This window comes from Denticeps clupeoides, chromosome 2 (assembly GCF_900700375.1).
Source record: "Denticeps clupeoides chromosome 2, fDenClu1.1, whole genome shotgun sequence".
Classification (NCBI taxonomy): domain Eukaryota; kingdom Metazoa; phylum Chordata; class Actinopteri; order Clupeiformes; family Denticipitidae; genus Denticeps; species Denticeps clupeoides.
In genome coordinates, this window is record NC_041708.1 from 13,056,378 (window position 1) to 13,068,981 (window position 12,604).

The 12,604-nt window shown below is 40.2% G+C and overlaps 1 protein-coding gene and 1 non-coding gene across 5 annotated transcripts in view; one reads left to right on the top strand and one right to left on the bottom strand.

The window, feature by feature from the left end:
• The window catches only part of dock1 (dedicator of cytokinesis 1), a 263,022-nt gene that overhangs the window by 237,597 nt on the left and 12,821 nt on the right, over positions 1-12,604 (bottom strand). The gene's annotated exons all lie outside the window — the stretch shown is intronic.
• LOC114785018 (U6 spliceosomal RNA) lies at positions 1,333-1,438 on the top strand. The gene has a single exon (XR_003748998.1). It is a non-coding gene; the product is annotated as a U6 spliceosomal RNA (small nuclear RNA).

Sequence of the window (12,604 nt, forward strand, 5' to 3'; positions counted from 1 at the left end):
GACTGATAGGCTAATTAGACACAGTCCCACGCCGCGCCAAAAACCTTCAAGCCCAAAGAGTATTTAAGCAACATTAACCATTTTCTGCCTCACCACAAGGGACCCGGGCTGTGATCCAATGAGAAGTGACAAATGGGAAGGGGTTCTTCACAGAAAAGAATCTCTTTTCAGCCTGCTTGGAGTAAAAAGAACCACCCCGCCCCACTTATCACACTTCCTGTACTGTACTATGTGCGAATTAATTAACCACAAAGAAATATATTGTGACAAGCATCCCCAATGGCTGGGATGAACATGCATTTAACAAAAAAAGCGAAATTCCATGACACTGATTTCAGAATATTGTTTCCAGTCATAATAATTTTCAAAAACCAGATAGAAAAAAAGTTCTAAGATAGTTTTTCCATATTTCACAGTCCAAATCTATTTAAAACGCAAGAAAATGTAATAACTCATCCCGGGTGTCCTGTGTTAGCTGGGCGTGATCACCGGAGCCAGGGCACTAAGTGCAGGGCACGCCCCCTCCTGTTTCCTTACCTTTAAAAGAGTGCCTGCTCCAGTGAGCAGGGTCTGGTCTTCTTATACTGTCACAGTGTGTGTGTGCGTTAACATGCATGTGCATGTATGTAGATAAGGTGGGTGTAACTCTGAGTTGGTGTTGTCTTAATGGTCATGGTGTTGGTCTTAGTGTTCTTGTATTTCAGATGTGGTTGTGTGTGTGATGTCCCCGAGGTGAGTGTGGACTTTATTTTTTTAACCTTACCCATCACCACATTACCTGTGTCCAGAAACTTATTCCTTTGTTTTTTTGACCTGTATTAAAATAAATGTATTTTTGAAAATCAAAATAAGGGTCCTCCCCTTTCGTTATGATGTGACAGAAAAAAAATTCAGGGAAAGGTACCCATTACAACAACCTAGGATACTGGAGAAACTGGAACCAGACAACAATGAAACATTAGATATCGATAAAGATGGATGATTTAAGCAAATCTGAATCTCAATGATGACAACAAAAAAAGAAGACATTCCTTTAGTGATTTAACTTAAAACCAATAAACGACTTGAATAATGAATGCATGAATGAATGAATGCATGCCTGCATGAATGAATAAAAGAATGAATGAATAAAAGAATGAATTTCACGCAGTCAGCCCTATACCATACAATTAAATAATGTTACATCACAGCCTGTGCAAGCGCTACCAAGTACGAGTGTGTGGCATGCGTGGCTGACTTATCACCCAGCAACAATGCGATCCCTCACAGACACTGTGAGCTGAACTGCATACAGTAGGGGGATTTCACCATTCATCTGTACAAATGGTAGGTCTTAGTGATATCCCCTACAAGTAAAATGTAAATTGGATCGATACAGAGAAGATTAGCATGGCCCCGGCGAAAGGATGACACGCAAATCCGTGAATTCCATATTTTTGGAGCAATGGTGGCCTAGCGGTTAAGGAAATGGCCCTGTAATCAGAAGGTTGCCGGTTGGAATCCCGAGCCGCCGAGGTGCCACTGAGCAAAGTACCGTCCACAAACACTGCTCCCCAGGCCCCTGTCATGGCTGCTCACTAAGGGTGATGGGTTAAAAGCCAAGGACATATTTCAGTGTGCTGTGATGCTGTTTCACAATTACAATCACTTTACTTTCATCTGCCAGGCTTTACTGACAATATTTAGATGAGTTGTCAAAAAACAGTGTTATGAAGACAATTACACAATATTTTTTAAATAATATTTTCACACAACTGCCTCAATTGTATCATCAAAGGTTTCATGGAATATTTCCAGGACAGTCTGTTACTTCCTACCAAAGCTGACAGCCGTGCAGTGGCCATTACCAAACTTGCCTTAAAGCAGGACTGAGGTGTCATGACACATTGACCAATTGGTGGTGTTAAATGTCCTCTTAGCTATCAAGTGAGTCACAAAAATAAAGAGCGGAGGACTCAGAAAAAAAAAACACACACACACACACACACACACACACACACACACACACCACCACCAAGAGAACATGGTGGCCAGGGATTTGTTTGAAACATGTAGTCTACCCATTTCACTACAGGCTGCCAGCATGGTCCAATAATGTCCCTGCTCTATCCTAACACAACTTTTTGGGCACAAGAGTACACGCTAAAGGATAACCAGAAGTGTCATCACACACTGCTTCCCAGGTGTTCATGGGTCCCCAGTGCCCACAAAATGGCAATGGGTTTAATGTAGGTCACACATTTGGTTGTTTGTAATACACAGCACACGGTCCAATGACAAAACAATTAAAAACAATAAAAAAATGTCCATGTTTAGGACAGCTATGCAGGTTGCGGTAAGGGAAAAGCATGTGTAAGCCGGTGTTACGGATCAACTGGTCACATGCCCGTCCATGTGTTTGTGTTGAATGCAGCTGTTTGGTCCATTTAAGAAACTTCCAAGTGATCCAATGCTTAATGTCTCACTTGGGAGTCGATTTCTTACCAAATTAAAAAAACAAAACAATTGTGTGTGAGCATTTTTTTATTAACATTGTTTCTTATACACAGTGCCTGATGGGGGCTAAATGTCAGGGGAACTAAAAAAATAAGAAGATTCCACTCGGGATTCATGACGATCTAAAATGCAGCAAGACTCGGGAGGCTGCGACTGATCACACTGTGCCACAGACTCGTCAAAAAGGTCTAAAGAACTATGGTCTACTGGAACACGCCCATGTTAAAAGTTTTTAAGTGAAGTGATTGTCACATCTGATACACAGCAGCACAGCACACGGTGCACACAGTGAAATTTGCCCTCTGCATTTAACCCATCACCCTGAGTGAGCAGTGGGCAGCCATGACGGTGCTTTACTCAGTGGCACCTCAGTGGCACCTTGGCGGCTCGGGATTCGAACCGGCAACCTTCTGATTACGGGGCCGCTTCCTTAACCGCTAGGCCACCACTGCCCCTACAGGCCACCACTGCCCCAAATGCCAGGTCGCATTTTAATATGGCCACCCTGCACATACACACGCGAATACACGTGATATAAAATGTTCAGGTGATAGACAGCTGAACTTGAACTTCCTTATTCGTAGGGTTGTAAAGTTTTTGCAGTTAATCTGTCCAGGGAATTTCAGATTGTATTCTTGTATCCAGACACCAGGCAATCTGTGTTCACAAGTGACCAATGGACACCACTTTACATGAGCGAGAAACACCGTTACTATCACAGCAAAACACTGGAGGACCCGCATTATATTTATGACTTTTTTTATAAAAAGAATTGGGACAAAAGTCTTAAATATTTAACACGAATCCTCCAGTGTTGTGTCCATCGGTCATGTCCACACAGACAGCCTAGTGTACAGCTGTTGTTAACATGAAAATGAGCGCTCAATTGCTTTTTCTCAAGGACCTGGATTATGCGTTGCACAAAATATTGCATTTGAATTGTGAAAATGGAATTAAGATGCAAATTGAATACATTCAGATTCACCTTATACAATTCAATTTCAAAAATATTCAATTCAATTTCAGTTCATACAATTCAATTTCTGTTTGTGCAATTCAGATTCAAATCTAGTCAATTCAATTTCAGTTTCCACTGGCACAAATCTCTTCCCATACACTTCTGTCAATGCACCATTAGATAGATATTTTAGCATTGTGACATTTGGGCATCACAATATTTCAGAAACATCCTTCTAAACGTCCTTCCACCTCATGATGCCTTATTGCTGCGTCTACAGGCAGTGCAGAATTATTAGGCAAATTATTTATTTTGTCCACATCATCTTCTTCATGCATGTTGTCTTACTTTAAGCTGTAAAGGCTCGAAAGCCTACTAGCAATTAAGCATATTAGGTGATGTGCATCTCTGTAATGAGAAGGGGTGTGGTCTAATGACATCAACACCCTATATCAGGTGTGCATAATTATTAGGCAACTTCCTTTCCGTTGGCAAAATGGGTCAAAAGAAGGACTTGACAGGCTCAGAAAAGTCCAAAATAGTGAGATATCTTGCAGAGGGATGCAGCACTCTTAAAATCGCAAAGCTTCTGAAGCGTGATCATCGAACAATCAAGCGTTTCATTCAAAATAGCCAACAGGGTCGCAAGAAGCGTGTGGAAAAAGGCACAAAATAACTGCCCATGAACTGAGAAAAGTCAAGCGTGCAGCTGCCAAGATGACACTTGCCACCAGTTTGGCCATATTTCAGAGCTGCAACATCACTGGAGTGCCCAAAAGCACATGGTTTGCAATACTCAGAGACATGGCCAAGGTAAGAAAGGCTGAAAGACGACCACCACTGAACAAGACACACAAGCTGAAACATCAAGACTGGGCCAAGAAATATCTCAAGACTGATTTTTCTAAGGTTTTATGGACTGATGAAATGAGAGTGAGTCTTGATGGGCCACATGGATGGGCCCATGGCTGGATTGGTAAAGGGCAGAGAGCTCCAGTCCGACTCAGATGCCAGCAAGGTGGAGGTGGAGTACTGGTTTGGGCTGGTATCATCAAAGATGAGCTTGTGGGGCCTTTTCGGGTTGAGAATGGAGTCAAGCTCAACTCCCAGTCCTACTGCCAGGTTCTGAAGACCTTCTTCAAGCAGTGGTACAGGAAGAAGTCTGCATCCTTCAAGAAAAACATGATTTTCATGCAGGACAATGCTCCATCACACGCGTCCAAGTACTCCTCAGCGTGGCTGGCAAGAAAGGGTATAAAAGAAGAAAAACTAATGACATGGCCTCCTTTTTCACCTGATCTGAACCCCATTGAGAACCTGTGGTCCATTATCAAATGTGAGATTTACAAGGAGGGAAAACAGTACACCTCTCTGAACAGTGTCTGGGAGGCTGTGGTTGCTGCTGCATGCAATGTTGATGGTGAACAGATCAAAACACTGACAGAATCCATGGATGGCAGGCTTTTGAGTGTCCTTTCAAAGAAAGGTGGCTACATTGGTCGCTGATTTGTTTTTGTTTTTGAATCTCAGAAATGTACATTTGTGAATGTGGATATGTTATATTGGTTTTACTGGTAAAAATAAATAATTGAAATGGGTATATATTTGTTTTTTGTTAAGCTGCCTAATGATTATGCACAGTAATAGTCACCTGTATATATCCCCCTAAAATAGCTAAAAATAAAAACAAACTAAAAACTACTTCCAAAAACATTCAGCTTTGATATTAATGAGTTTTTTGGGTTCATTGAGAACATGGTTGTTGTTCAATAATAAAATGATTCCTCAAAATACAACTTACCTAATAATTCTGCACTCCATGTAGTTGTAACTTCATATGACCAGCTGCTGCTGAATGATGCATTAACAGGTATTATCTATTTTGTCAAAGCAGCTTAAAGTTTACTGGTATCCCTAGAATCCACTCCACCATTTAGCTGTCATTTTCAGGCTACTATTTAAACATATTAAATAAAAAAAACATCTAAATGCAACTGTAATATCTTGCTTAGCTGAACATTTCTTAAACATCAGCTGTTGTTAAACAGAAAAAAGGAACATCTAAACTAAAGCCAACATAGAATCACTGCCTTCAGCAGCTGTCATCGCCTGGTCATTTAACATCATGTCTACTGCATCAATCTTCCTAATGATGGAGGGCATCTTCACAAAAAATACAGCCACCTGCAAATCAATTCCCACATGCTGTCAGGGCTGGTAGTAGCCTAGTGGGTAACACACTCGCCTATGAACCAGAAGACCCGGGTTCAAATCCCGCTTACTACCATTGTGTCCCTGAACCCTAACCCTAACTTAACCCTAAAATTGCTCCAGGGGGGACTGTCCCTGTAACTACTGATTGTAAGTAGCTCTGGATAAGGGCGTCTGATAAATGCTGTAAATGTAAATGTAAAGTCATTTAAATGCCCATCCGAAAAAAAGGAACTGAAAGCGTCCAAGAGAGATGCTTCTGTGACCATCCATCCATCCTTCTTCAATCCACCTTCCCATTATAATCACTTATAATTTAATTTAAACACTTTTTTTTTTAAAGAAAACCAGGGAACAAAAAACATTCCAAGAAAAAGAAACAATGGAAGCAGCCCATATAATGTTCTATAGAGAATAATGTTCTCAGTAGCAACAAATCAAACATAGATTGAAATTGGAGCAGTTCAGCCCATCTGTACATCATAGATAAACAGTAGCATGTAAGTCAGCATTAGAAGGCAGAGGGGACAACAGACCATTGGCACACTTCAACTCCCTGGACATTGTAGCTGAAGAACTGCCAAAGGCCCAGGAACCTCAATAGAAAACACAATAGTAACATGAAAATTGCATCAGTTGGATCACCTAACAAGGATGTGAGATAGAGAATGGAAAAAGGTGTTTGTTCTCTGCATGTCTGAATTGCCCATAAAACAAGCATGAGAATAGATTCCGTGCATGTGCCAATTTTTGGGTAGCCAGTAGACTTAAAAGAGAAAAAGCAGTTAATTGTCATGCATATACAGTGCCTAGTTTTAACAACACAAATAACCAGAACCTAGGGCTGCAACAACGAATCGATTGAATCGATAAAAAACGATTACTAAAAGAGTTGGCAACGAATTTCCTAATCGATTTGTTATGTCGCGTGACGCGGAGACGTTTGATTATTTAAAAAAAAAAAAAAAAAAAAGCGTGGAGCGGATTGAACACACTCGGCCTCTCTCACACACAGATGCTAGCAGAGTTTGGCGCCTCATAAGACAGCCCGGAGCAAAAAAAAAAACGAGCTGAGGTAGAGGAAAGATACATGGCGGAGGCAGAGAAATCTGCGCCAAAATATGCAAAAGCGACATGGACGGCACGGGAGCACCACGGCAATGATCCAGCACCTGAAACGCGTGTTTGATGAGGAGGAAGGGAGTTCAGCAGCAGAATAAGTCACTACAGAATCCTACTTTTGTTCCGTTTTTGAAGGAGAACTAGACGGGGACTTACAGCGCCACCTACAGGTGTGGAGGGGGGATGAAACAGCGTTCGGACTGTTCTCTGCGTCTCCGCGTGGACGACTCATCTATTGTGTCCCTGAGCAAGAATGCTGTAAATGTAAATGTAAATGCTGTAAATGTAAATGTAAATGTTTACCCGTCATCCAGCTTGACAAGCATGACAAGTTAGCGTTAGCGCGTTAATAACAGTAGTAAAGCAGGGGTGCAATATTTACTTTGCATTAAAAGACTAAAGACATGTTTTTATTCACTAGCCTTTTCTGGACCATTCATTTTTTTTAATCTGTTGTCATGTATAGCTACACTGCAAAAAAAGCTTTTCTTACCTAGTAATTTTGTCTCGTTTCCAGTCCAAATATCTAAAAAATCTTAAATCAAGATTAATAGACAAGAAAAATGGCATGAGAAAATTAAGTGATGCTTAAAACTTCTATTTGAGATTATATCTCATTAAGATTAGTTTTCTTACCCCAGATAATTTTGCTTGTTTTAAACAATCACTTAATTTTGAGATGTTTTATCAGAAAACAAGACATCATTTCTTATGCTATTTCATGTGTCTAGTAAATGTATCTTGATTTAAGATTTTTTAGATATTTGGACTGAAATCATTACAAAACTACTAAGTTAGAAAAGCATTTTTTGCAGTGTGTGTGTCAGTGTGAGAGTTTGTGAGTGTGTGCATCTGCGAGTGTGTGCATCTGTAGTGTAGTGTAGAGAACAAGTTCTGACATTCAAACCAATCCTGTTAAATTTTTTGTTCTTTATTTTTTTATAAATTATTTATTGTTCTGGCAGCTCAGGTGGCACTTTATTTTTACAAAAAAAGTCTATATTTGGCAGATACAGGTGTATGTTTTTGTGTTAGTCAATTTTTATTTTATTATTATTATAACAGCTCAAGGAGCAACATGTTTGTGCACTTTCTAAAGATTTTTTGGTTCTGTTTCTGAGTAAAGGGTTGGAAATGAATGCTTCTCTTGTTTTGTTTTGTTTTTTAAATCCGATTCTGCGATTAATCAAAAAATTAATCGACAGATTAATCGATTATTAAAATAATAGTTAGTTGCAGCCCTACCTGAATCTAATCTAAACTGAGTCACACTTCCATGCATATTATACACACCATTAGAAGAAGACTAGTCTAGTACAGGTGTGGTTAACCAGTCCAGCAGGAAGAGCCACTCAACACATTGATGGTTGATGCACCACACTCACTATCCCAACACATAATGGGTTGTACACAGTATTCAGACTCCCATAAATCTTTCACACTTTGTTATATTGCAGACATTTGCTAAAATAATTTAATTTTTCCTCATTAATGTACACACAGCACCCCATGTTGACAGAAAAACACAGAATTGTTGAAATTTTTGCTGATTTGTTTACAAAAAATGTAGTAGAAGCACCCTTTTGGATCTAATACAGGCATGAGTATTAGGCAGGTTGGATGGTAAACGTTGGTAGACAGCAATTCTTAGGTCTTTCCAGAGATGCTCAAATGGGCTTAAGTCAGGGCTCTGACTGATCTATTCAAGAACAGTCACAGAGTTGTTGTGAAGCCACTCCTTCATTATTTTAGCTGTGTGCTTAGGGTCATTGTCTTATTGGAAGGTAAACATTTGTCCCAGTCTGAGGTCCTGAGGTTTTCGTCTAGGATATTTCTGTACTTGGCCGCATTCATCTTTCCCTTGATTGCAACCAGTCGTCATGTCCCTGCAGCTGCAAAACACCCCCACAGCATGATGCTGCCACCACCATGCTTCACTGTTGGGACTGTATTGTAGAGGTTATTAGCAGCACCTGGTTTTCTCCACACATACCGCTAAGAATTAAGACCAGAGAATCTTATTTCTCACCATCCTGTAGTCCTACGGGTGTTTTAGCGAACTCCATGTAGGCTTTCATTTGTCTTGCACTGAGGAGAGGCTTCAGTGGGCCACTGTTCCATAAAACCCCGACTGGTGGTAGTCTGCAGTGATGGGAGGACATTGTAAAAGCCCAGGCAAAGTGATCTTTGGGTTCGTTTTCTCTGTCACCAAGGCTCTTCTTTTTGAGAAATAACAGCAAATTGCTTGATCATTTTAAGAGGCTTTTCATGTTGCATAACACACTATTGATATAGTTGTTTAAAAAAGTATGACTTATCAGAGTACTCAATAACTTTATGAAAAAAACGACAGAGTACTTGATTACAAACATGTTCAATAGTTGCAGCCCTAGTCACAACGTTTAGATGTCAAAATTAAACTTTGACCATTATGCAAATAAATTCTTTAAAAATCATACATTATTTCCTGGATTTTAGATAATCTGTCTCTTGTGTTTCTACAATGGAAATTACAAAAAAAGATCTATACCGTGTATCGGGATATCGCTTAAAAATATTATTTTAGCCCATATCACACAGCCCTAACATGAACATATATCATTAGACAAACATAGCTAGCCTAACCCAAGCACACAAGAGCCATGAAGATGCCAGAGACCAGGAAAAAAAAAGGGCATAAGAAGAATCACTCTGTAATTATTCTCAAGTCTCTCTTAATGGGATCTAATCAGAGACAATACAATTCACACCGAGATCTGATTGCAATCATTCCTGGCACAGCAGAGACAGAGACAGAGCACACCGTTCTCTCAAAAACAGGCAGCCAAACTTGCCGTCTCTTCCCTTAAATCAATTACCCGCTGCCTTGTCTACCATGTTTATCTGCATGGCAGGTTGCAAGATTGCAGTGTGGCAATTAACCTGGAATTAAACACATGACTGCTCTCGCCGTGTCACAGTAGACGTGGTTGTATGGGAAAGGAAACTTGGAGAATGAGTGAGGCTGTAAAACACAGACAGACAGAGGCCTTGGTCTGACAGCTCATTGGCAGGTTTTAATGAAGTGCTTGAAAGGAAACGGACAGTGCCTTGCCACCATGCAAGTCTGGCAGGACACGGCAAAGAAGAAAAGTCCAAAGACAACGGTGAAAACATTAGTTTGCTTTGTGACAGGCATGAAGAGTGAGATAGGTGGCAGCAGGTGCAGTCACCTCAGCGTTGAAGCGTCCCGTGCCAGCCTGCCTTCATGGTACCTGGCAGGGCATATGCTCACCAACACCAAGCTTATCCATGTCCAAGCACTCTCGCTATTCAGTAAAATCAAGAAGGCCGCTCTTGGGCGGAGCCACAGCCATTTTTCTAATAGAATTTTTTTAACTTTCTGAACAGTGAACACAGAACAGAGCAGCATCTGCGCCATCCAGGGTGTCTGAATTCCACACAAGTAGGTGTTAGTTTGAGCTAGAGGACACTAAGCTACCCGCTCCATTGATTAGCACAGGGTACCTGGACAGATTCCTGCAACCTGTTTTTAAAAAAGGAATTGTATGACATTCATTAACGTTACATTACGGTTATAATGAACGGTGCCAGTCAACGCAACATTGTTGTAAGAATAGTTAAGAAGATTAAAAAAACAAGATTATCCAACCATGGTCACTTGTCTAGATCCAATCTTGAAACACTTTCAGTATGTTATTACAGATAAAAAAAACATTTGATAGTCAGTGGAAAGAACATATGTTAATAAAAAAAATGGGCTTACATTAAATCAGTTCCTGTAGAATTTTGCAACATTTGACACAAATTCACCAGAATTATGCACGTTGTTTGTTGCAAATTTCATCAAATCATAACATAAGGGGACTGATTTTCCTATTAAGGTTCTAACAAAAATGTCACTTCAACTTCTATGCACTCACACAGGCAAGACAGAATGGTTGTAGATCATTTTTGCACTGCAGCTTGGAAAACATTAGGGAAAACCTTTTATTGAGATAGTCCTTAATTGAATCACCCATAGGTTATACTATAACTATTCTAGATCCAAACACCATTATAATCAATACTAATTATTCCACAGTGCACAGTGGTGCAGTGGATCAGGTTCTCAATATTATATCAATAATGAAATTTGATTGGTGTGAACAAATCAGCATCATCCAAATGATGGTCCAAAATGCTATCAGACCATGCACCATTCATGATAACATTTTTATTGAGGATATATATGTGAACACTTTTTAGTTTCTGAAAACTTTTTTATTACATTATTAGAATTGTATGCTAGACACACCCTTCCAAAGCCTTCTAATTAAAAGTGATGTGAGATAAAGCATTAGTGAATTTTTGTACACTACACAGGCCTTGATGAAGTTGACACACACACACACACACACACACACACACACACCACCACTTGCTGAAGTAGAGAGGTTGATGCATGATGCGGAGTTTTTGCTGATGTAGGTGCATCCAATTATTCGGCAAGCCGCACATGGCACTCCTGCAGCAGGAATTTTAATGAGGAGATAATGGCAGTAAACAGTTCTGGAGAGTTACCAACAACTGGGTCAGCAGTTTGTTCAGTCATTGTACAGGATGTCCAAATGCACAGATATGCAACAATTCTCAAGAATATTATGCAGAGTAAACAGACACAGATCAAGATATTCATGAAACCATGCCTGAAAGAGAGCGGGACATAGCAGTGAGACATCAAAATAGAACAGACTAGAACAAGTGTGGAAAAGAGTGAAAAGTGAAACTCATTGTGATACACAGCAAACGTGCACACATCCAAATGTGTCCTCTGCTTTTAGCCCATCACCCTTTGTGTGTGTGGAGGGTGCTTTGCTCAGTGGCACCTCAGTGTCACCTTGGCAGATCAGAATTCAAACGGGCAACCTTCTAATTACAGGGCCGCTTCCTTAACCGCTAGGCCAACCAAGATCACATACTAAACCAGGAGTCTGGCGCACTGAACTTGAGGTCAAAGGTAATTTGTTAAAAAAAATAGAAAAGGCCATGTCCCCACTGCAGCAGAGTCCATTATGCACAGGAGGCTCAGTGACAGACCCAGGCAAGCCCAAGGCACATTCTGTCTGAACATACAAACCAAACTCCACAAAGGAACTAAATAATGGGGGCCAAAAGCCTCTTATCCCAACACAAAGAGATATTAAAGGTTGAGCACTGTGTTTTCATGTGGCAGGTAAGCAAACTACTGAAATAATAAACTATTCAACCATTCACAAGACTTTGTTATATTGTTCTTGACTATAAAGCTCTTGCAGACAAGATTGTCCCTCCCCATCCCAATGAAGTTCAGAGGTGGGTTTGACCCGAAATGAACTTTTCCAGCATGATCATCATGAGGAAAACAACTAGATGAGATTAACTAGACTAAAACACACACACACACACACACACACACACACACACACACACACACACACACACGCTTCCAAACAACTCACTCCAGATGCAGGATGTTTTGGTTTTCTAGAGTCTAAAACATGTATGCCGAAAATGACACCATCTTATCAAATGCACTATAAAAAGAAACCACACTAACAAGAAATATGCAAAGTGAAGCTGCTCACATACAGGTGGAAAATATATCATTTCTTGAACTTATGGAAGGTCATTTATTTATTTATTTGTTTGTTTATATTTGTGAACCACATTGTACGTTTGTGGTCCTTTGCAGCCTGCATTTAATATGACCCTTCACAAAGTTATAGTCTGAACTTTATGCACAGTCTCAATGAGATCATGCACTCATACACGAACACCTCCTGGAAGCACTGTAGA